Source organism: Halictus rubicundus, chromosome 6 (assembly GCF_050948215.1).
Source record: "Halictus rubicundus isolate RS-2024b chromosome 6, iyHalRubi1_principal, whole genome shotgun sequence".
NCBI lineage: Eukaryota > Metazoa > Arthropoda > Insecta > Hymenoptera > Halictidae > Halictus > Halictus rubicundus.
This window is the reverse complement of record NC_135154.1, coordinates 17,591,850-17,617,902: the sequence shown is the minus strand read 5'-3', so window position 1 is coordinate 17,617,902 and position 26,053 is coordinate 17,591,850. Positions and strand designations below refer to the sequence as shown.

General features: G+C 41.4%; 1 protein-coding gene across 5 annotated transcripts in view; it reads left to right on the top strand.

Annotated features, from left to right (window-relative positions):
* Positions 1-26,053, top strand: part of Ppn (proteoglycan-like sulfated glycoprotein papilin) — a 189,038-nt gene that overhangs the window by 41,127 nt on the left and 121,858 nt on the right. The window lies entirely within an intron of this gene.

Sequence of the window (26,053 nt, the reverse complement as noted above, 5' to 3'; positions counted from 1 at the left end):
GTACCTTGCTCGACGTAATGCGATGTAGTTGAACGCGTTGAAACTTTAGTTTTTGCAATATAAGTACATAAATATTAAAAGTGTTACTGTTACTAAATATTAAATAATATACTAACGTGCAATCATTTACGACCCAAACCGTCTGAAAATCCCAACAGTATTCACTGCCAGAAACAGCTACGAAAACATCTACAGTGAATTCTCGATATATGTCGACAACACGGGTCTAACATAATATGTTAGTGATATGTTTGTGCTATTTGAGATTGCACCAGTCCGTTTTTACCATAAATGCGTAAAATCCGTGGTTTAGCGTGTTATCGAGTGGAATGAAAAATTGGATCTGGTTCGCCAAAGCAATCTTTTAGCGCATCTTCCTTATTGACAATGACAATCACGGCCAACGGTCGGTGTGTCATCGTCGAGGTTTCGAAGAAAACACCAGTTGTAAACGATGTTTGCGGATGATTAATTGGCCGGTTAACTACACGGTGGTCAGGGCAAACGTCAGCCCGCATTTCGGCCAGCGGGAAATCCAAATGGCCGTGGCATGCGTGATTAATCTAATTGATGTGGCATCTCGTGTCCCACACGCCGGTAGACGCGGTACACGCGTGCGCAGCTGCACTCGGCGTTCGTGCATGAGTTGTCGCCGCGCTGTCTTCATTAATTAGTGTTTTGGTACGGTCAAATGCGCCGAACGGACACGCATTGCACGGAATTTTCGATTCTACCGATCGCGGGACCTGCCGATGATTGCCTGAGAAACGGCCATGAGAATTCGGATCGTGCATCTTCGCGGACACGAAAGCCTATGGTGCTCGAATATTTGCCCCACTATATAGAGTCATACTGGTGATGAAGATTTTGAACAGAGCCTAACAAACATGTAATTAATTTTCTTTAAACTGAAATAAAATTGTAATTTGGCGTTGTTAATGTACAGCTATTGAAGAACATAGAGGCACACAATAGATTTTTCTCTTTCTTTTTAGGAAATTAGGAATTGCGAAAAAGTTCTAGTCACTAAAACCGTAAAATAAATCAGCACTTGATTAGCACTTTGAGGGGTAATTCCAAAATTCTTGCTACAAACTCCATTTTCAGTCATCCATTTCGGTGGAGAACTCAAAATTTGAGTATCGAGGCATGCCATTGTATTTGTTTTATACGGTCTTGAAGCAATGGAAGGTTAATCGGCGGAAATTGTTTTTGAGAATTTTTGTAAGAAAAGGAGGCAGACAATGTACAAGTTCGCTGTATTTATTTGGTGCCACGAAATACCACAAAGTGCATAAACATTCGCAATCCAACAGCTAATTACTAAAATCAGCAGAGTTTCGCGGTTGACCCATTCTACGAAGAATAGGATTTACATTGCCATTGGATTGCAGATTTCACGCATTCATGGTACAATTACAAGCTTTGTAAAGTTTAACAAGCATCCAATTTTATTCAGAGCATAATAGAAACTTTCATCGAGTATCTCAACGGATCTCCTTCTCACTTCTCTAACTTAATCCGCGGCATCTTAAAAGTGTGCTAAACTATATCTGTCCCCTCAAGATTAACCAATCAATGATAATAACACTGCAAATCCGTCTGCAAATTTTCCGAGTCAATCGCGAGAAAATCTTTTAACAATTTTAACAAATCGAAAATAGAATACGGCAATATTCTTAAATACTGTAATGTTCAATTTTGTTACGTTCTAGTAATGATCAATTCCGACTGCATCAAAATTTTCGACGCGGGGCGTTACAGTGTTTCGCGATGAATTAAAATCGTTTGTAATTAATTTTCCGGGCGCCGCGCCGCGCCGCGCCGGCCCGTTAATTATTCCACGAGGAGGGCGCAGATTTACGGCCGAAATTTTCTTCTCGGCGCCTATCCGAGGAACTCGGGAACAATTGCCGACCGAGTTTTCCAGACTCTGCTCAATCTGTCTCGCGGCGACAGGTGCATTCTCCGGGGTGGCCCGTTGCAGCCGCCATGCGGCACGTTCCACGATTATTTTGTCACGCTACTCTCTCGAGACGTGGTTCCGGTGTTGTTCCCTTCGGCTCGAGTTTTTCGGCTCTTAGATCGCTGCAGGTAGAACGATACTTTCCCTCTCGACCCTCGCTCGAGCTCGAAAAGGTACGAGCTACAAATTAGTTCTCTCCTCGAGCCTGCCAGCCGCAGATACTGAAGTGCTGTGAAATCTATGGTCGGATCATTTTCTGGAAATGATTTGCCCTCGATCCACCTGCAGATCACCTGACGCTAACCCTCATACGCTCCTCAGAAATTTTTTTTTTTTTTATTAAGCATTTGAAACTCTTCTGGGTTTATTTCGCTTTACAGGAATAATATAAGTGGGTACAATAATGTAGAATACAGAAATAAAACAAGAAGGATACAATAATAATACAAGTGAATACAATGACAATGTTCGTTGATACGAAATATGTAGATTGCAATTATTGAAAACTCCTCAGAAATGTTGGGTTGCAACATAAATTCATTCGGTTGCAAATATAAATATGTTGTAATTTCAACGATCCAGTTGTCTCATTGCAAATAATTGTGTTTAAATGAAAGCTATTTATAGTCAACAGATTTTATAACTCATTGATCTTAATTCTCTACTTTGTTAACAAACGAAGGGAAGATACATTGAAGATAATCGAAGGAATTCAGGTCACGATATCTGATCCATTTTTGCTGTACACTTAGACTAACGAATTATTTTTAATTTACGTCTTACAGCACAGACAGAAAGAGATCAATTAACTTACGGTATGTAAATATAGTTAACAGGTAAATTTTCACGGTGAGGAATGGAAATCTTGCTATCACGCAATTAATTCAGACGATTTTTATTTTGCATAAAAATCCACAATCTTCTGCACGATGCAATGGCGAATTGAAACATAATTCTCCTTTCAAGATTTCCACAAAATGGAGAATAACATATCGCCACTTTAAAATTCCTTTGATCTTTCTACCGTTTTAAATTTCACTAATTTTCGTCACAAATACATAAAATCTGTGATCTAATGAATGAACGTTTCCTTTTGATAGGAGAACGGCAATCAAACGACCACTCGATGGTTTATTTGCGTTTCGATGCTCCCGGCGGCGTTGTTTGCTTAAAATGTTATTCCTTCTTTTCCAAACTACGTGCCGCGGATATCGTATCAACCCGGGATGTTCCGTCTAATGGATATTTTTTATTCAATTTTCGAACCGCGAAAAGCTTTCAGCAATTCGCGAAAGGCGTCGTCGCGACTTTTAATCGATGTTAGAGCGGCATCGGGAGAAGGACAGCCGGGCTACGTGCGCGCGTCGTCGAATGCAAAACACTAAATACACAGTCGTTCATCCTAAACCAATAGTCATCAGCGAAAGATTTGTTTGCCCACTACTCCTCACCGACGGCGGTCTTTTTTTCCGTCGTTGTTCCGGGGAGGCTGAATAGTCATCGGACGATTCAGCGACCGGCGTTCTCAATCAAAAATTAAAGCCTACAATGTATTCTCAAAAAAATTCCCAAGATGGAGTCCCAAAATGAATTCTAAAAAAAAATTCCCATGATGAAGTCCTAAAATGAAGTCCTAAAATGAAGTCCCAAAATGAAGTCCCAAAATGAAGTCCCAAAATGAAGTCCCAAAATGAAGTCCCAAAATGAATTCCCAAAATGAATTCCCAAAATGAAGCCCCAAAATGAATTCCCGAAATGAATTCCCAAAATGAAGCCCCAAAATGAATTCTCAAAATGAATTCTGAAATTAATTCTCAAAATAAATTCTGAAATGAATTCTTAAAATAAATTCTGAAATGAATTCTTAAAATAAATTCTCAAAATGAATTCTGAAATGAATTCTCAAGACGAATTTTCAAAATGAATTCTCAAGACGAATTTTCAAAATGAATTCTCAAGACGAATTTTCAAAATGAATTCCCAAAATAAATTCTCAAGAAAATTTCTTAAAATTGTTCACCCTCATTATTATTCGCGAAGTCAATCAGGACGCACAGTTACTATCTTCGTGTTCACATACCGTACTAATTTTTCCAAGCACATGCATGTATCTACATCTTTTCATTAACTTCTTCTAATAATTGCAATTTTAATACAACTGGATGGTGGATTTTTATGCACAAACTATGTGGACAAAATTTTGAAATGCATGTAGTAGTGTATGATTACCGAAACACAATAATAACTACGACATAATTATACGATTACTGTTCCCTGAACAGCCTCGTTCGCAGAGACTACAGATGCAGTTTGTGCATTAGATGTCGCAGTAACAATTTGTATTCGTTCTCCTTATAATTGAAGAAAGACAGCAATTCCTATCTCTTTCGATCTTCTTTGAAAGTTTCATTAGACTTTGTTAGAATGGCCAATCACCGATAGCTGTTCCGGATTGTCACATGTTGGAGATGCCGAGTTATCGACAGAGGTCGCTTACACATTAATTTTTATTATACGCTTGGGTGTGCGTTCTTTAGTATGTTATGTTATGTCCGCATGGCGACATCGGAATTTTTTGTTTTAACACACGCGCTCCTGTTAATTTCTTAGTATATTGTAACTTTTGGCTTTTGCATTAAACACAAAGTATACCAAACGTTTGTGTGGAATCTTCCCTAAAACCTCAACAGACTTCAATCATGTAAATCAGGCCTGGGCAACTGATGGCTCGCGAGCCACACACGAGTTGTCTTCCCACTGTTGAGACCCCCCACCACGCTCCTCTGGAGTGAGGAAAAAGAGGGCGTTGGGTTAGGAACCTATAGGAGGTTGTCTCCAAGAGAGATGAATATAAAGTGACCAGTGGTGGGGGAACCTACACACTGGTAGTGGGAGTCGTGAAGCGACGGCGGGGAAGAAGTTGCCCAGACCTGATGTAAGTCACCCTTTCCTCTTGTCGAATTTATATTTTTCTTAATATCGAGCCATCGAAGAGAATCGAAATTTAATTCAACGAAAATCGCTAAAATGGACCAATAAAATAATTGAACTGTACCAGGTAAACGAACGTGAGTACTCCTTTATTCGGCACTCGATGTCGCCTCGGAGTGTCCGCAAAACAATTAATCAACGGCAGCGTGAAGCAATCGCGGCAGCATCGGGCAAAAAAGTGTTCGCGGCTGAAAAGAATTCTTCAAAGAAGACAGCGGCCGCGAGCCTCGTCCGCGATATGAACAGTAAGTCGTACTCGGGAGAAAGTTTAATTAATACGAGCAGCCATTCCAGACACTCGAAAGTTCCTCCGGCTGTTCAAAGAACACGGTCTCCGCGGTTCGCTCGTCTTAAAGCGCGTAATTGACTTATTCGCCGGCGAAAATCCTGGTCTGGCCGCTTCGGGCTGATTTTTACCTCTTCATTACGAAACGCGCTACTCGAGAACACGTTTCAGGGGATGGGAAGAGATCAAGAGAGAGAGAGGGAAAGAGAGAAAGAAAGCAGACGCGACGGACGGGGTGGTTCCAGCAAAAATCGCTCGTTAGCGGGCGAACTTGAAATTAACCGCGATCTTTTTGTCCTCGCGCATCACCGGCTTTTCGCGGAACCGGCGCCGCGATTTTTACGTGTCGATGCGCCCTTTTTTTTTTGCGACAGCCTGTTACAGTGTCTATTAACCCCCGTTCCGTCGCGGAATTCCGCAACGAGAGGAAGGTTCCCTCGATGCTGGCGCGCACAGGAACGCCTTGACGAGGCGTTTTTATGAGACGATAAACTCGGCAGGCCTTCGCGTCGATTCGGGCAATAATTAGTCCGAGAACTTTTCGAAGCAATTTGCCGAAGTTGCGAAAAAGTCGCGATTTTTACCCTCCATCGTCTATCTCGTCAGTTTTATTTGCGAAACCAACTTTTTGAGGACTTTGGACACAATTTTTGTACGAGTTCGATGCGAGAATTTCCACAGAATCGAACCAACCGGGAAAGGCGTGGAAACAATTTTTCAAACAATTTTTCCATGACACAAAATCTCTTTTTTTCTATACGAAACGTAATCCGCGCAGGTTACGGCCCAAGTAAAGGTTTGAAGAAGGTGTCGCGTTCTCCAACGGGGGAAAATGATTTTTCTCCGGTTTGAAAGGTCCACGCCGTTGCGGCGAAAGCCGGGGAGATCAAAAAGTCTCGTTTGTCGTTTGTAGGCAAGCGTTCCGTGGATGTACGCCTAAAACGCGTTGTCGTGTTTACCCGGGGTTCGCGAAAACGTTGACCCTTCTGAGAGCTAGCTCTCTTTGCCGTCGGGCGCAACCGGAAGTCGCGCGGAGCACCGAGATTCGGTGAATAAGGTGGCTGGGCTGATGACTTTTCTTTGTCGAAATGCTCTGTCGTGTCGCCAGAGGGAAACCGTGTCAAAGTGAACACGCAGACGACGACGACGACGACGTGCGACGGCGCGAGCACGCGTCCAAATGAATTTCAGATGAATTTCGACCGCTTTGAACCGCGCCTTCGACTTTGAAGGATGACAAAACGGAAGACACTGTCCACTATATCTAGTTATTAAATCTTGGATAGGTCGACTAAAATGTATTAGACGAATTCTGGTCGAAATGATATACACGTCTTTTGAAATAAAATCATTTTCAAAAAATAAGAATATTTCTAATATAATGTACTCCATGTTGTAAGTCTAATGGGACAGAATATATTTTAGCAATTTCCACGAACAAAATTTAGTTATATTTCCGTTTAATTTTGCTTTTTTGATGTTTTATTAAACATTTAAAAAAACTTCTATTTCCAGTCATATTTTTCGTGTGGAACCGTTTATCACGTTTACAGTTTTCCCTTAATTGAACGACAACGGTAGTTGAATTTAATTCGATTATAATGAAATATAACAATTACATGAGCGTTGAACAGTACCTCAATTGTAAATGTTGACAATATTGGATCTTTATTAAACGCAAACATAAACTTCCGTTTTCAATCATATTTTGCTTGTCGAAATATTTGTCACAGAAAAATTTTTCTTTTAATTGGATGACAGCTGCGATTTCATTTAATCGACAGGATATTAACGTGACAATTACCTGACTAATGAACAGTATTTAACCTGCAGATATTGACGACATCAGATGTTTATTAAGCTTGCGATTACATCTCTGTGTACAGTCATAATTTTCTTGTCAGAGCAATTACGACTTTTCCTTTTAACTGGACGACGAATGTGATTTAAATAAATTGAATTAGCAATGTATTTATTTAACAATCGTCTGAACGGTGGACGGTAGTCAAACTGTGAATATTAAATTTTTTATTTGGATATCTATTTATATGGAGAATTAACTTGAGAAAGCAACAGCTAAACACAAGTGAGTTGATTGGTTAACACTTTACTTACAAAACTCCTATTAATAGGATTCTTAATAATTGTACCGTACCAAAAGGAAGCTTATAAATCTTCTTTTACATTATAATTACAAATGAAATTATCAGATGACATTATTGGGAGTGACTTTTTTGTTCTCAATTAAAATTGTCAAAAATTAAAAGGTCTACAGACTTTTAAAAATTACAAAATATGGTCAAGAGTCCTGTCACATTAAATATCTATATACTATAATATTTCTACAGCCCAATTGTTCTCATCTAACGTCGATGACAATGTCCCTTCCAATTTCATCATCGATGATCGAGTTCCTTTTCCTCGTCAAAAATTAAAAGGTCTACAGACTTTTAAAAATGACAAAATATGGTCAAGAGTCCTGTCGCATTAAATATCTATATACTATAATATTTCGACAGCCCAATTGTTCTCATCTAACGTCGATGACAATGTCCCTTCCAATTTCATCATCGATGATCGAGTTCCTTTTCCTCGTCAAAAATTAAAAGGTCTACAGACTTTTAAAAATGACAAAATATGGTTAAGAGTCCTGTCCCATTAAATATCTATATACTATAATATTTCTACAGCCCAATTGTTCTCATTTAACGTCGATGACAATATTCCTTCCAATTTCATGATCGATGATCGAGTTCCTTTTCCGCGTCATTTTCTGTGCTTCCGTTGGCCAAGGTTCGAAGGTGTTCACGCCTCGGGGGATAATTGTTGCACGACGCGGAAAACGTAATTCCGAGACGACACTTTCTGTTGGTAACGACTCGGCGGGACACATTTTGCCGGGCCATAAGAGATAAAACCCCATGAATAAGATTTTTGTGCCGTGAACGGGAACGTTTCATGAAAATCCGACGGCCGTTATCTCAACGTCGTTATCATAGTGCGGTGGTTTGCGGGTTACACGATAGAGGATAACCTGCTCCTCTATGCTTAACCAAATATTACGAGAAGAAATGCTTTGATTCCGAACACCGGAACATATACGGTTTTCGTAAAGAGAAGATAACCGAACGATTCCGCTGTTCCGCGTTGTTGCTCTCGTGTAATCTCTAGCTTCCTCTTTTTATGATTAGCCGCCGTTAATCACGATCAATGATAATCGCGTTCTACATTCTCCTCTTCTACCTTGTCTGTGGACTGCGGATCTTTATGCAAAATATCAATTTTTATAAATACAAATATCTTTTATCCTTTACAAATTGTCAACACGGAGCAATAAAAGTGACTATTTTGCATCTCTTTATAAACATAACAGGAACATGCTACCCACATTTTTAGCAATATTTTTAAAATAATATATACCCAAAGAAATAAATTTGCGAAATAATTTCTCATGTATGCATCCTTAGAATCTTAATAATATTAAATTGAAAATATTAGAACCCGCCATTTTGACGAGTCCCGTAAACCTAGTGTTTTTCTCCAATCTCTTCGCTGTTCTAAATTTTACCAATGCAGTTTTTCCATAAATGCATCAAATTCGCAGTCCAGTAATAACCTCCAGCTGTAAAGACACTTCTTTACTCTTATGATTACTGACTTTAATTTCGACGGCAAAGCCTGGGTCAATTGTGACCCAGAGCATCAAAGTCGCCATTTAATTACTCAATTTTCTAGCGATTAAATTGAATGAATAAAATGTTACTGGATTAAACAATATTAATTTTACAGTTGTAAAAGAGTCAGTAGCTAGCAGCAATGTTTTAATTCTTTGTCATCGGTGCACTATACCCTATAGCATAATTAAAAATCCTCGTTTTCGATTGGTAAGAGTCTGGAGTCTCCGATGACCAGCCACGTTCGATGTTAGTTTATAATGTCAGAATTGCGAGTCGCGGTGATGAATATCCCCCGGGATGCAATTCCAGCACCCGGGGACAATGGATCCGCGATGACGTTGATGCATAGAGCAAGGGGATAATCATCGACGAGTCCCAGGTATTCCGTGTATCCCGGGAACCGACGGTATTCGAGTACTACTACTCGGAGTAGGCCAATGGAACAGGCGCACGCATAGCCGCGCGAATTATTAGAGAACCGCTAGAATCGCTGTCAAACATCGTGCAAAATTCGCCGCAGCCTCCAGAGAAAACGACAAACGTTCCTACCATCTCAAATTTCATCCGTTCGATCTATACTTACTCACTGATTCTCTGTAGGGACCAAAAATAACAGTTATTCTAAAATTTTCTACGGTAAAAGTCATTAATAAAAAGTTTATTATTATCGAAATTTAAGATAATATAAAGAAAAAGATTCGAAGAAGAAAATGATTAAAAAATGATTCTTATACTGTTTTGTTACAAATAGCAGTTATTAGTGTACAAATAATCGAATCTCCTCGATAACTGTTGTCGATGAAGAAAAACTGTTTCGATTGCTCGAAGCAGTTATCGATGAGAGAAGTTCATTTCGATCGCTCATAACAGTTATCAATGAGAAAAGTTCATTTCGATCACTCATAACAGTTACCAATGAGAGAAGTTCATTTCGATCACTGATAACAATTATCAATGAGAGAAAAAATTTTCGGTTACTTATAATCGTTATTTATAACCAATCCGATTTTAGTCGATGAAATACTTGTTGTTCCATGACTTTTTTATGGTCCCTGATTCTCTGCATTTCCATCATTACTTTAATCCTCTGGAAACAGACCGTTGAATTGCAACTTTTCCAGATGAAGTACACAAATTAATCTATTGCTAGCTATTTGTATACGATCCGCCGTCTCCTCGCGGAGCTCGCGCAATTTATTACCCTCGAATTAGTAGGCTAATATTCCGTTAAATTAAACCCACCGTTTCGCGCTGCTGTCTCACGACGTCTCTTTCATTTCGGAGGATCGTCGCGGGTTGCGAGCGTGTCACGGTCTAACAGGATAGGACGCGTAGCCGCGGGTTGGATCGTTTATCACGATCAAAATTCCATGCTCGTTGAGCGATTTTCACACGGCGTGAAATCTCGCAGCCTATGCGATGACTTCTGCCGATTATCCCGTGTATGAAAACTTGCCATCGACTACCAGTGTGTGTCTGTCCTATCGTTATTCCGTGTCGAACGTGTTGCTTCGACCGCTTTCTACACAACGTTTTATTAAACGTTGTAGCCCTCCCGGGTGAAAGGAGTCGCGCGAAAGCCTTTTCAAACGATCCATGCTGAAAGGTCGGCTAACGACCGCCGATTCGAACACCGAAAGTCGCCCTGGTAACGGTCGTTTAATTAATCTTAATTAACCTGGCGACGAAAAACTCCAGCCAAGGACTCTCTCTCTCTCTCTCTCTCTGTTTACTCGCCGCGCCTGTAATAATTAAGCGAGCTCCACTTTTGATGGAACGATTCCGACGTTCCAGTAACTTGCTCCTCGATACCGATTCCCTCTACGCGCTCTCCGTGTAATCGAATGTTTCCTGTTCAATTAGACGCTTGTTTACTACGGGCAGACTGAACGCAAATAAACAGAGGAGTTTGAACTTTACGAGTCCAACGACTGCCAAGCTGCCTGGATCTCTTTGCGCGGTGCGGTCTGCAAGGTTTCTTCTGGAAGCTAGCTGGAACTGTTTTCGCTTCGCTCTTGCATTTTAAAAATTGCTATGTGTTCTCTAGAGATTGCTGAATTTAATCCACCAAGTTAGAATTGATACGTCTACGGATTTCATCTAAAAAATTTCCGAAATGTCTTAATCTATTGTGAAGGAGTATTATTATAATTCGCGCCTTGATTCGACAGTCATCTGACGTGAGCTCCCGAGTGAAGGAGGGGCTAGATGCGTGCGCAAAGAAAACAATTGACAACTCTATAGAGCACGTGTTGGTGTAATCGAATGTAATCGTTAAGATAATAAATGCACACGTTAAAATATATCTACACGCATCAACTCTAACATCTATCATATTTTTACACTTTACGTTCCCTTTCTGGGAAACGACCATAATTTTGGACGTAACCGTAATTGTCACATAAAAATATTGCTGTATACTCTCTAGAGATTGCCGAATTTAATCCACCAAGTTAAAAATTCATACGTCTATGGATTTCTTCGGAAAAAATTCCGAAATGTCTCAATCTATCATGTTTTATCAATATACACTTTACGTTCCCTTTCCGGGAAACGACCATAATTTTGGACGGAACCGTAATTGTCACATAAAAATATTGCTGTATACTCTCTAGAGATTGCTGAATTCAATCCACCAAGGTAAAAATTGCTACGTCTATGGATTTCATCTGAAAAAATTCCGAAATGTCTCAATCTATCATGTTTTATCAATATACGCTTTACGTTCCCTTTCCGGGAAACGACCATAATTTTGGACGGAACCGTAATTGTCACATAAAAATATTGCTGTATACTCTCTAGAGATTGCTGAATTCAATCCACCAAGGTAAAAATTGCTACGTCTATGGATTTCATCTGAAAAAATTCCGAAATGTCTCAATCTATCATGTTTTATCAATATACGCTTTACGTTCCCTTTCCGGGAAACGACCATAATTTTGGACGGAACCGTAATTGTCACATAAAAATATTGCTGTATACTCTCTAGAGATTGCTGAATTCAATCCACCAAGTTAAAAATTGATACGTCTATGGATTTCATCTGAAAAAATTCCAAAATTCTCTCAATCTATCATATTTTATGAATATACACTTTACGTTCCCTTTCTAAGGGTCCTGGAAAACGACCGTAATTTTGGATGCAACCAAAATTTTCACATTAAAAAATTGCTGTACACTCTCTAGAGATTGCTGAATTCAATCCACCAAGTTAAAAATTGATACGTGTACGGATTTCATCTGAAAAAATTCATAGTGTCCTTACCCTTTACATTTCTTCCGAGAAGCATAATTTTCGGATCGCCACCTCTTCCGCACGATTGCGATTCTCTCCGCGAGTTTTAATAAAAATCTTTGAATGGAGATCGACGTGTTCGACGGTACAGAGGAGAAGGATGGTCGGCCGGAGCCAATCGGGAAAGCCCAGCCGGTTCGGATCTTATATCTTAGCGCAGCCGCTGTTCCTGACGGTCCTTGTTCGCCGAATACCGTAAGGAAGAGGATGTACCCGTGATCCATTTATCACTGACCCGGCCAGGAGGAGCCGGCCGGAAGTACAAAGCCACGAATGGCGGGCTGTCAGTGTTCTCGGTACCGGGCCGGCAGCCGGATGACTTAATTACTAGCCGAATTTCATGACGGCTACTCATACGGCAGAATGGAAGTTCGGTGATTAATGGTCGTACTACGGGTAATAGAAACTTCGTTATTGTATCGGTTAACTTCGCCCCGGCGGCCATGTCGTATCGCGGTGTTTTATCGCCGCCCGCGAATTTCGAGCCACTTGATATTCATAAGTGCCATTTTGATGGAACGCGCGCTGGTATCCCGCCTGCGAAACATGCAGCCCAACATTTAATCGTTTGAATACGGAAATTCATGTTAACACCGAGCAAATGCTTCCTCCCAATTCTAATTTTTCATATTCATTGTAGACAGTTTTAGGCAGTTTCATTTCTACCATTACTTCTTGCTTATTTATTATGACAAGCGTCATCGATTGTTCGTGTTTTGATTGAACATTGTATGACACGATTAGTTTCGAACATTGTGGTCTTCATTTTAATCATTGGGGCTAAACGTCACTGTTATTTCATATTTTATTAGAACCCTCTATGGCACGTCTACTTTAAAACGTTTTTATTCGATACTTTTTGAAGGTTTCACCGGTTTTACATTTTATGGACTCATCAAATTTGTAGTCCACTTGTGCCTAATATTGTGATCATCTAAAACTCAATGTACTGAAGAGTGTCATAAACTCTTACGACCTTTCTTTGACAATCTAATAAACTGCTGGAGAAAGTGAAACAATTCTCGCCTGATTCTATCGTCTATAAAATAACCCATGACAATCTACAATTGCGGAACGTTCACACACGCTTAAAAATTCTCATGAAATTTTGCTAGGTCAAGAGATAATATCTAGATGGAAAATAAAATTTTGTATGCAAAAATGTTGGGCGAGTAGTAACAGCGAAGACACTAAAGGTGGAGGACCAAGGATATTGGCATTCCCGTGGCACGCCGAGAGCCGAGAGTGGAAATCATGGTGTCAGGCCATCCCGGGAATTACGCCCTGCCTAATCTCCGGGGATTTTTGTAATGGGCGGGTCCCGCTACCCTTTTTTGGAGCCGTAAAACGCTCCCCGGGGCAGCCAAAGGTGCCGACATGTCATTAACGTTGGCCAGAAATCGCGCGGATCGCACGGTGTGAAACCATTGCGGCCCGACGTGTAGTTTCACAGTGACCCATAAGTCATGCGGCTGTCCGCATTTCGCCCGCGAGTATTGTAATTATCAGGTTCGCGGACACTGGAAACCATCGTGCCATGTAATTAATTCAACTCCTCTTTCATTTTATCCACGAGCGATCCGCGGCCATTAATTGATTCGTTCCGCGCACCGCCATTCTATTACCCTCCTGCATTTTTGGCAAATTTCAATGCAGACTCTGTTTTGATAACGCTTTACCCACAGGAATCCGGTTCATAGGACTTCGAACAACTGTACCATTTCGAAAAGAAGATTAATAATCTTCGTTCAAATAACAATATCAAAAGAAATGATCAACGTCACTGAGAAAGATTGTGGCATTTCGGAATTTTTTCAAGAGAAGCTAATAGACGTATTAATTTTTAACTTGGCGTATTAAATTCAGCAATTTTTACAGAACACATAATAATCTTTTATTTGTAAAAAGAGTAGTTGTGTCCAAAGTTATAGTTATTTAACTATAACCCTTTTTAGAGGACGTTAAACATCCTAATCTAATAGTTTTTTTTTTTTATAAAAATGTTGCTTCTATATCGACGGTCATCAGCAATGTTGTAAAATTGTTGTTCAATTTTTAGAAAATGCTCATCTTTTTCTCAGTATTTTCATTAATTTGTGAAAAGAGGTAGGACCGACACTTCAGCTGTTTTTTATTTGCAATGGTCACATAATTTGTATAAAATAATTTTAAATCAATCTTCAGCAATTTATTTTATTGTAATTACTTAGGATTAATTTTTAAGATGATTTTGATGCGGTGTGGAATATTTTTCGCAAGATTTAATATGGCCGCCGCTGCAGTCTGATGGCGTGTCGTTGATTTTGGAGGTTATGTATGATTGTGTATGCTGCTGTTTAAAATGCCAGTTGTAGAATGATTTTAATTCGAAATCAAAAAGCATCGGTGAATTCCTCTGAAAATATAAAATCCATCAAGCTCAATTTCATAATTTTTCCAGATCCGTATTATTATTTATTTTCCGGAACGATCGTCGTTCATGGAACCTTCTAATGGCGCGTTCTAATTGCGAGTAAAACGGGACGCAAAGGGCATAATGAGAAGGAAATTGACATCGTGTGGATTCGCGGCGGCTGTTAAACGAGACTTATAGTCATGCTCGTAAAAGTAATCAATACCCTGCGCGAAATAATTCGCCATTAAAACCGAGCTCCTCGACTTCCTGTCCCCGGGGTTCGCCTAAACGCTTTCGTTTGCTCGCGCGTGAACTGGTTCTCACCCACGGAACACCTTTCTCGAAAGAATGTCATTCTTTCTCTCTCACATTTCGGAACACCTTTGTCTAGAGAACATCTCTCTCTCTCTCTCTCTCTCTCTCTCTCTCTCTCTCTCTCTCTCTCCTCGGAACCGTCGGAACACTTTAACCGGTGCTTTCCCGCGGCGCGAAAGGTGTCACCTCTTTCCGCGAGTGTTTGACTTTTCCATTAACGTCGGCGCAGCCGACGACTTTGATGTATGTATATATACCGGTGCATTAATTAGCAGAACCGGTAACCTTACGTACGAGCTTTGTGCTCCGGGGATACGTCTGGCTCGCAGATTTTCGCCCCACTTCCCCTCAAGCCTACGTTCCCGCCGCTAATTAACCCGTACACCAGTTATACTTGATTTACTTCGCTCTTCAACTTTTTACAACACTCTGTAAACTCTGCACCCTGGTCCCCATTTTATACATATGCTACCGCGTTCGTTTCAAATTTACTCCATATCGATCGTATTAAATGGATTTTGCATCTTAAACACATCTTTCTCAGAATTTCGATGACACTTTTTGATTGTCGATCTGAGATTTTTCAATTTTTCGATTTCATTTAATCACTGAAGCAAACATCACCGCTGTTACAACATTCTGTTTCGACATTTTTATTTGGTACTTGCCATTATCGGTTACCATTACTGGGTTCAATTTTAATTGCTCTGACCAAATAACTGTGCTCCTTCTTCGTATTCTTACAACATTCTCCAAAATTCCGCCTGAATAAGTTACATTGGTAAACTCGTAATTGATCAATGTTTATCTCGAAAGATTTCGTCAGACGTTCCACAACGTCACTAAAAATAAATTCATAAAATTCCACACGATTAACAAACGATTTTAAAGTCATCGAAGAAAACGAATATTCCTGTTGAGGTGCGGATAAGCCAGTAATTAGTTCATGTTCGAGGCCAAAAGCATTACGGAGCGAAATCAGACATACTTTTCGCAGTCGTGTCGAATTACGTTCGCGTTTAAGCTCGTACTAGCATAACCGCGTAACGCGACACCACCTACGATCATTTTTCTGCGTGAATGAAGTAATGCTTGACCCCGGTTTGGTTTGTTCATATTTTTTGTTCCCCTCTCTTTCTGTCCCGACCATGAGTGCGCATTATGGATCACGCGAAGCGCCACGAGCATAAATAGTTTCACGGACAAATATAGAATTCCGCGTGCCTCCCCGCTATCGAGATGTGACATCCGTGAAAGCAACGTGAACAGCATTGCCGGCGTACCCCGTTTCCGATCCGCTCGACGTAAACCGATAACCATAACCGGCCCAGCTAATTTCATTGTTAAACCGTCTCCTCGGCTCGATCACTTTCGTTTGGATCGCGCGACCGCCTTGTTACGCCGCGAGCGATACCGATCGCTACCGCTACTCACCATCGAGATCGCTTTGGCAACTGTCCGAGACATTACGTAAAACGATTCTCATAATATTGTACGCAGAGCAAGATAAATAATAAAAAGCTCCCGTGCATTGTGCTTTGTTGTTGGCAAGAACCTGTGCGGCAATTAACGTCGGGATAATGTTTATAAGTCGGGGATAATTTGGACTTTCACCGAGTAAATTGCGCATTTTTGTGAACGTTGATTTTTTGGGGCCCCTTTCCTGTAATTAGAAGTGATTGGGGTTTTGTGTATTTTTATTGAGACTTTTTGCTTGTATAGAGTGACCATTGCTTGAAAATAGAAAATAGACACGAAAGTGTGCCTACTTGATTTAGAAGCCTTAATTCGTCTGGGCATTGTACAAGTAGAGATACGATTTTATGTATATTGGCAACGATTAAAATTAATGATGTATGTAATTGATTTTAATAACACTGAAGCTCGCGTGCATCGTACAAAATTTCCCACAGCATTCGTTAATTATTTACCTTTCCACCGATTAATTAATTGCGTGAACGAGAGACAGATAGTGTTTAAAACATTGTCCTTTCAACATGCGTAAAAGGTGTGTAACATGTGTAAAACTGACTTTTCGGAGCCGCTGTATTAGAACCACCCCTTAAAAGTTCCACGGGGGGGGGGGGGTGGGGGGTGATAATCACAGAATCGGTTCTCATTCGTACGTTCGAAAATCGAGCAGGTAAGGAGACCGACGTTGACCCACTTAGAGTTGCACGGTATCTCGGTGGAAAGAGTGTTACGAGCCTGATAACGAGTCATAACTAGCAATCGCAATTGAGCGTGAAGTCGTGCAGCCGACGTCGCGCGTTATCTCGCGGGGGTGGCGCTCGACGGAGGAAAAGAGAGGAAGTGAGGGTTGGGGGAGGGGAGGGTGGTGGGGGAAATAATAAGAGGAAGTTTCGTAATAAATCGCGAGCAAACTGGGAGGATCCGCCTCGGCCCGGAAGTCGTCCTCGGTTCGTGGGAAAATAAATTTCTGCTCGATCGGTGATCGGCGATTCTGCCGAGACCCGGGCCGCGAAAACCGGCGGATTTTCAGCCGGTGTCCCGGGAATTTATGGGGCGTTTTCAAGGAAAATAATCGGGATTATCGACGAAACCCATTCCTCCCGGCAACGTGTTTCGTATCGGGAATCTCAGATCCGGCGCGAACCGGCGAAAGCAGAAATAAACCGCGAATGTTGAAACGCTAATTTTGGACGCGATCTGGGAATCGTTTTACTGGAATCCTACGATGGAAATTTGTTCTGGACTGTTTGGAATTGAGCTGTTAACCCCAAGATGCTTTTGGATACTAGGATGCTCGCTTCAATATTTATTTTTAGGACTTCTATCTTGTGTAATTAAATAATTACACGTGGCTGTCTGTATCGCTTACTTGCGAATTCATGTGTTGGATTTTTCAACGCTAGAATCGCCGAACTGCTTAAAATGATCCATTTCAGAATTTTTATTTTACCAGTACTGAAGTTGTAATATTTTAATGGAAACAGCAAATTGTAATTACTTCTTTTCGCACCACGAGTATAGTAGTCATATCACAGACGAGAGAATAATACCCGGGCCGTATCGATTTTACTGCGCTACGTGCAGATAATATTGGATTGATATCAGCTGAAAATTTTGTTCTGGATTTCACGATCGTACAGAATGTCGAATAATTCCGGGTTTATGGTATCGTACAGGTATTATCAATTGTAGATTAATTCATACTTCGTGGCCCGCTTTGCCGATTTTCCCGATGTAACCATCCTTTCAATTAATAATACGATTTATTCGAGGGCGGCATTCAATGTATGAAAATTATAACGACGCACTTTTAATCAAAAAACGGTATGAATAATGAAAACGGATTTTCTGTGATATATTTCTAATTATTTTCCCGACCCAATAAAGCTGCAGAAAAGTTTTCATACGATCGCAGTACATACAATTGAATTATACAATACTGTTTTGCAAATTATGAAACGAAAGATGGGGAAACGCTTTGGACGAATACTTTGACACAACAATTTGGGAAATCGATTTAGGAGAACATTTTAGCAAAATGCTTTAGGAGAACACTTTGAGAAAAATGCTTTGGGAGGACACTTTGGGAGGACACTTTGGGAGAACACTTTGGGAACTGTTTGGGAGAACAGTTTGGGAAATGTTTGGGAAATGTTTGGGAGAACAGTTTGGGAGAACACTTTGAGAAAACACTTTGAGAAAAATGATTTGGGAGGACACTTTGGGAGGACACTTTGGGAGAACACTTTGGGAGAACACTTTGGGAACTGTTTGGGAGAACAGTTTGGGAAATGTTTGGGAGAACAGTTTGGGAGAACACTTTGAGAAAACACTTTGAGAAAAATGATTTGGGAGGACACTTTGGGAGGACACTTTGGGAGAACACTTTGGGAGAACACTTTGGGAACTGTTTGGGAGAACAGTTTGGGAAATGTTTGGGAGAACAGTTTGGGAGAACACTTTGAGAAAACACTTTGAGAAAACACTTTGAGAAAACACTTTGGGAGAACACTTTGAGAAAAATGTTTTAGGAGGACACTTTGGGAGAACACTTTGAAAAAAATGCTTTGGGCGGACACTTTGGGAGGACACTTTGAGAAAAATGCTTTGGGAGGACACTTTGGGAGAACACTTTGAGACAAATGCTTTGGGAGGACACTTTGGGAGAACACTTTGAGAAAATTGCTTTGGGAGGACACTTTGGGAGAACACTTTGAGACAAATGCTTTGGGAGGACACTTTGGGAGAACACTTTGAGAAAAATGCTTTGGGAGGACACTTTGGGAGAACACTTTGAGAAAAATGCTTTGCGAGTACACTTTGGGAGGACACTTTGGGAGAACACTTTGGGAGAACACATTGAGAAAACGCTTTGGGAGAACGCTTTAGGAGAACGCTTTAGGAGAATGCAAAGGGTTGAAACAGCGTCGAAGGTTAATCTGACAATGAACGGTAACAGATCCGAAAAGAGGACGACAGGTCTGTTGGATTCAAACAAAACCCTGTCGAAGTTATGGTCGACAGTGACCGGCACATGGTCGCCAATTTCCGTCGAGTTTCACGAACCGCCGACGACCGTTGGTCGCGAGACCAGAGCAGAGTTTCCGGTCGCGAAAACTTTCGACCGTCGAGCACAGGATCGCGAAGTTTCGTTAATCGACGACACGCTGACGACTCGGCATTTAATTGATCGTAATTACCGCATACCGAGATAAATAGTTGTCGTTCAGCCCTGCAGCGAGCACAACGTGCACGCCGAGCGCCGCTGGAGGTCGATATCGATTCGTGGCAATCGGAAAACATAATTTGCGGACTAATGAGCCGGCCGGGGTCGTGTTTCCACCTGAACGATCGGTGGATAGCGGGGACCTCGTTGTGGTGGTCCATGGGTTGACGGGTAACGCTTTTTTCGTTTTTTAATAAAATCGTAAAAATCTGCAAACATGGGCGGGGATTATTCTTAAAAACCTGTCGCTCTCCTTTGCTGTTTTAATCTGTCGTTAATAATCGTTAACAGAATATCTGGCGAGCCACGAAAGTTTCATAAAACTCGTGGAATTCAGAAGGAAGGAGTCAGAAGTAAAAATAATTGTACTTGTTACTCACAATTAGTGGGTAAGTATGTCGAGGTCCTTATTTAATTCGGTTTTATGATTGCACTTGCTGCGGATTTATTTATGTTTCGCACTTGCAGTGGAAATATCAGCTCTTGGATAAACTAATGGATCCAGTGGCCTTGTTTAAGTTTATTTAATTATAACGGCGTAACTGTTGTTGTCAAGAGTTAAATGAACGACTGTAACGTTTCGATTTCAGTTTCCCAACTTGATCAAAATAAATACAAAACATATGAATTAAACACCATTTGAGGATTGAAACAAAAACACAGAAGGATATGTTAAAGATTTCCACGATTTTTTGTAAAATGACAATACTAAATCGAAGTTATCTTGTTGGAGGATGAAAGCTCGTGGATCTATTCCGCAAATGATCGCGCGTATTTATTGCGAATCGAGATTTAATTGTCAAACACGTTTTTCGCAGCCGTTTTTTGGGGCGAATATAAATATCCGCGCGAATTTTTACCCGGCCGCGCTCTCTCTCTCTCTGTTCCTTCGTTCATGTGCACGCGGCTCTAAATCATGTTGCATCGTTGTTCGGTTCTAAATCACGAGTCGACCGGTTGCAAACCGAACCACGCTGTCGTCCGGTTTAATCTGATTCGGTGGACACCGCGATTTATATTTTAATCAGCGAAGTTCAGCCCCGCCCGGCAGCGCTGCAACCGGTGATTAAATCGCCCGTTCAAATTATTACTCGACGTATTACCACCTGCTATGTCAACGGAGTGCGCCTAAATGCTCGGCACACATGTGCGAATTGAAACATTGAACCTGTGCCTCGCGCCTTTGACCGCGTTCCAGCGAACCTAATCTAAAATGTTCGCCGTACGATGTTCTTTATAAAATATAGTATCTGATGTTTACTACCACACACCTAAAATTTAAAAAAACCTTTTCATTGAGGAATTATTACGTGAAATGAAAATATCTTTTCAGAGGATATGATGATCGTAGACAGTATTGTATAACGTTGACATTTTGCAGTTTTAAATACTAAGAGAAATATGGTTGCACAGTCAAGGCGTTGCTAAGTATCCCCGAAGAAGATACTTGAAAATTGTTTAATTTTACGAGTAATTTTAAACTTGCATGGTGGTGTGCCTGCATAAATTTATTAAACACAGACGAATTTGAAAATTGTTTTGACGTATGATTCACGGGAATTTCTAATGGTTCTTCAGCGTGTCCGTTCGGCTATGATAAAATGTGAAATGTCTGGTCGAAATCGTTCGAAACCGGCATCGAGTGGCTCGTGTCATCTTATCGTTTTAAGTCCGCGGTTTTTACGAACCACCCCCTGTAAGGCTCGTCGTAAGACACGCCGAGGCGTTCTAAACGGTGAATTTTATTCCCGTGCTCGCTTCCACGCAGCACAGTTTTTATTTCCACCGCTAAAGCGGCGGCATCCTCTTCCATCTGTGGTCGCCTTGTGTGGGATCAGCGTCCCGCGCACGATTTTCTTCCGTTTCTTCCTCGGTTTCGCGAAGGGAAAGGACGAGACACACGCGCGCGCTCGCGCGGAAATTCCGTTCGAGAAGGTATTCTCTCCCTTGCGGGATTCCCTGTTCGCGAAGCCGACCGCGTGCAACAAAATGCCGGCTTACCGAGGGAAAATCCGTCGCGAGCGAATTTTTGCGACAGCTCACCCTCGCGATTCCGCGATTCCGCCGTTGCTTCGCGTTTCGGCTAATTCGGAGATCCTTTCTGCAAAACTCGCTGCGCTTCAGGAATACTTTGAATTTCCCGCCTTTAGAGTCCACGGCAAATAAGGATGCTGGGCTCAACGTATTCCGTGGCGATTTCAGGCTACATTTTTACATGTTTTAACCCTTTGGGGACGACGATGGATTGGTAGTTTGCTTCTGTATGGTCGACGTTAGATGTTGCAATAATCTCTCGATGAGTTAGACCTTTCGATAGTATCCCTAGCTAGCTTCGAATTTCATGAAACTGACAATAATGAAAACACGTTGCATCTAATAAAGAAATCAATTTTAAAATATTATAAATTTCTGTAACCAATTTTGAAATATTGACTATGGCAATGTGCAAGCATTTTGGTATCTTGATTATCTAGTAACACGTTACTCGTTTGCGCTGTACTGAAAGGCATCTTAATAATTTATTCGTGAAGACATACTCCCAAAAGAAATTATTAAATTCATGCATTTTATTCGACCGTATTAATACGTTACGTGCTGTATTGAAAAGCTGCGAGGAATAATGTTGAACCAATAATGTTGGAAGGAAATTTCAACAGTGTTTCCCGAGATGGAAAACTCGCGTTTCTCATCGTTCAGTCGATATTTCCTTCCGGGAGCCTCGAACGACAATGCTGAGCCCATAAAGTTCGATCTGCGCGAAGTTTCGCCCTGATGGGAGCCTCCTCAATGGAAAAACTATAGCTTGTACTACGTGCCAGGTAAAAATTCAGCTTTTAGGCGAGCTCCTGGGGGACAGGTGACTTCGAAAATGTAAACGGAAAAGTGGAAAATCTGTCGCTCCACCCGCCGAACAAAATAGTCTCGAATGTGCTTCGACTTCTCTAACATTGGCAATAAAAGAAAAAAAAAAGCAATAAACAGAATAAGTGCCACAAAATCCACAGAAGCAATCGCCTACAAATTACTTGGACCAACTGAAAAAATTTAACAACAGATCTAACCTAGGCGAAGATGTCTACAGCATCCAAAACGGAAAAAAGCGAGGAACTTCAGCATTAACCCTTTGCACTCTCACAAAATCCACAAAAGCAATCGCCTACAAATTACTTGGACCAACTCAAAAGATTTAATAACAGATCTAACCTAGATGAACATGTCTACAGCCTCCAAAACGGAAAAAATCGAGGAACTTCAGCATTAACCCTTTGCACTCTAAGTGCCACAAAATCCACAAAAGCAATCGCCTACAAATTACTTGGACCAACTCAAAAAAATTTAATAACAGATCTAACCTAGACGAAGATGTCTACAGCATCCAAAAACGGAAAAAAGCGAGGAACTTCAGCATTAACCCTTTGCACTCTCACAAAATCCACAAAAGCAATCGCCTACAAATTACTTGGACCAACTCAACAAATTTAATTAGAGATCTAACCTAGACGAAGATGTCTACAGCATCCAAAAACGGAAAAAAGCGAGGAACTTCAGCATTAACCCTTTGCACTCCCGAATTTTGTAAACACCTATTAAATGTCGCCTCAGCCTCGACATAGGAGTGGAAAGGGTTAAAGCAAAAGGAATGAACCAGCCAAAATTCAACTAAAACGATGATCTCGACAAATTACCTGGACCAACTCTACGAAATTCACAGACAACACCAACTATACCGACAACAGGCTTAACCCAGACCAGGATGACTATAGTCTGCAGAACGGAAAAAGCGAGGAAGCTAAGAGCAAAGAGCCATCGCGCCGGAAACTACGGCGACAAAGAAAAAGAGGGGGTTGGCAGAAAACTTGACGAAACAAGGAAGAGCACTATCGTTAAGGCCTGGATATCAGAATGGCGGAGGCAGATCGGTTCGCTTCTACAGCGCGTGTCTCTGACAAGAGAGCACAACAGAATGAGAGAGAGAGAGTGAGAGAGAGAGAGAGAGAGAGAGAGGGAGAGAATACGCTAGCCGAAGCTGAAAACCGGCGGCGTGCAGGGGTTCGGCTAGGAGTTCAGTGCTCCTATAAACACCTCGCTGCACATAATCGCTGCACTCGACGTTGCAACGTTCCTCTGCAACGAGTGGATCGTCAGGCTCCGCTGGTGCGCTCGGCAACGCGTACATTGTCGCGATTGTTTGCGAGCATTTGAAGCCGCGCGCGGAATTTCGCGGGCTGACGGAGAGGGTGCGAGAGACCCCGGCCCCGTGTGCAAGAAGGGTGAACGGAATCTGATTTCACGATGCAGCTACTCGCGAATTGTCCCATAACCGCGCGATGACTTTCCCTTTGTGCACCGGCCGGATGAATCATTCCCCGGCGACACGATGTTTCTGATAAATTAACCCTCGCGTTGCCGGCGAGACAGCATGCAATTTTAACCCTTCGGGGAAGAGGACCTCTGTCGATTTTTGCAGATAATGTCTAGGTGTTTGTGCAACATTTTCGGACCGAAATGTTGATTACAGATGGGATTAATTAGCTTCGAATCGAAGTTAGTGTTGAATGTAAAAAGGATAGCGAGTGAATAGGACATCGACACCATTCGGTGTATCAGCGAGCCAATAGTAATTTATTCGTATAACTTTGTTGTTTTGAATTTTCTTTTAGTAGTGAACCTTTTGTCGACATATTTGTAAAATTTGGCTGATTGAAACGACAGCTAGTACGACACAGTTTGGCTCTTCTTTACTCGTTTATGTGAGGATTAAAAATGACTAGCGGGTTTTCTGCATATGACAAAACTGAGTAGGTGTCATTTAAAAACAGTAAAAACGTTGGAAAAATTAAAAAATACTATTATATTGTTTTCAACCTGTTAAATCTATTAAGAAAGGGAATACATTTCTGTTTCACTCCAGTTTGTTGGAATTTAAGTAGAAAAATTTTATTTTGCATAGAGATCCGCTTTCACAAAATGACCAATTGCTTCTTAACAATTCTCTATTACTAAAGCCAAATAGTATTGGTCCACAATTTGGAAGGTAGTCAGTAATTTGATGCACCTGTTTAAACTATGAAATTATCAGCTAAATTTCTAAGAATCTCTTGTGCAACATTTTCATAAGGAACGTATTGTAGGAATATTTTAAAGGAACTTCTACGTCTTAGGTGTGACGTATCGGGTGAAATGATTTGACACCGATTTCGCTGAAGTCCTTTTCTATCTCTTAACAACTCGATACTTCGTCAACACACTCGCTCTTCTGATTCCCGCTCTACCGACACACCATCCCTCACATTCGTCCTTTTTATCTAAGGCCCATTTTCATTCTTCCTCTCTCGCACTCTCATTCTCTCTCTATCAGTCTCACATCCATTCGGAAAACCCAATCAGTTACGTACGCCCCGTGCTTGGCGTCCCTAAACACTTAAATCCTGTCACCGAGATCCAAACACTATTCTTTCACACTTCGGCCCAGACAGACTCCCTTTCACGGAGGACCCAAACACGTTGGCGCCATGGCGTCGCGTCCACAGTCACTCTAAACAATCACTCCAACACAGTGTCATATTCATAACCCCACAGTATCAGAATTAAAAATGGTCAATTGCTTCTTAGCAGCCTTCCTTTACCAAAGCAGAGTAATATTTATCCACAATTTGCACGACAGAAATTATGAACTGGACGAAGTTAATCCTCCCTTGTACAACTACACTTGAGGACCATACAAGAGTTCAAAATGGCTGATTAGGCTCGGCAGAGTCCTCGATCCGGAACAATATTCGTCGACAACTTGCAAGCGAGGCTGCTCCAGGGACAACAGCGAAAGAAAATATTGACAGTGGCCGTGGCAGACGTAGAAAAATGTTAGCGAGAGATACCGAAGAAGTAATCGGACCGTAAAAAGAACAGAAAGGGGGATCAGAAAGAAGAAGAGGGGAAAGTGTGGTCCGAAGGAAGCATGACCGTGCAGTTTTTCGGGCGGATTTTAATTAATCGGGACGCAAAAAAGGAGGCGTCTTGCGGACACGTAACACACGGCCGACGGGGATTGCCACATCGCACGGAAGAGCGAGATAAATCACGGTTACACGAGGCGAACTCGGTAAAAAATCGTCGACGTGAGGACAGAGTTGCGAGCGTGCATCACGTTTTCGTGAACGTGTCGCCGACCGCAGGTGAGACACCGGACTTATCGATCGCGAGGATCTCGATCATCGTTTTTGCCCAGCCTTAGGAAAACTCGTATTCGAACCGGGAACAATTTCACTGCCGGCACGCGATAAATAATGTAAATCGTGGACTCCTCGCGCTGGAAATCGTCATAACAGAATTTCGTGGATCTGTAAAAAATTCCTTAACGCATTGTTTGCGGGACATCTCGCGCGCGTCCTTGAGTCTAAGATCCTCCTTGAGATAACTTTAAAACAACGC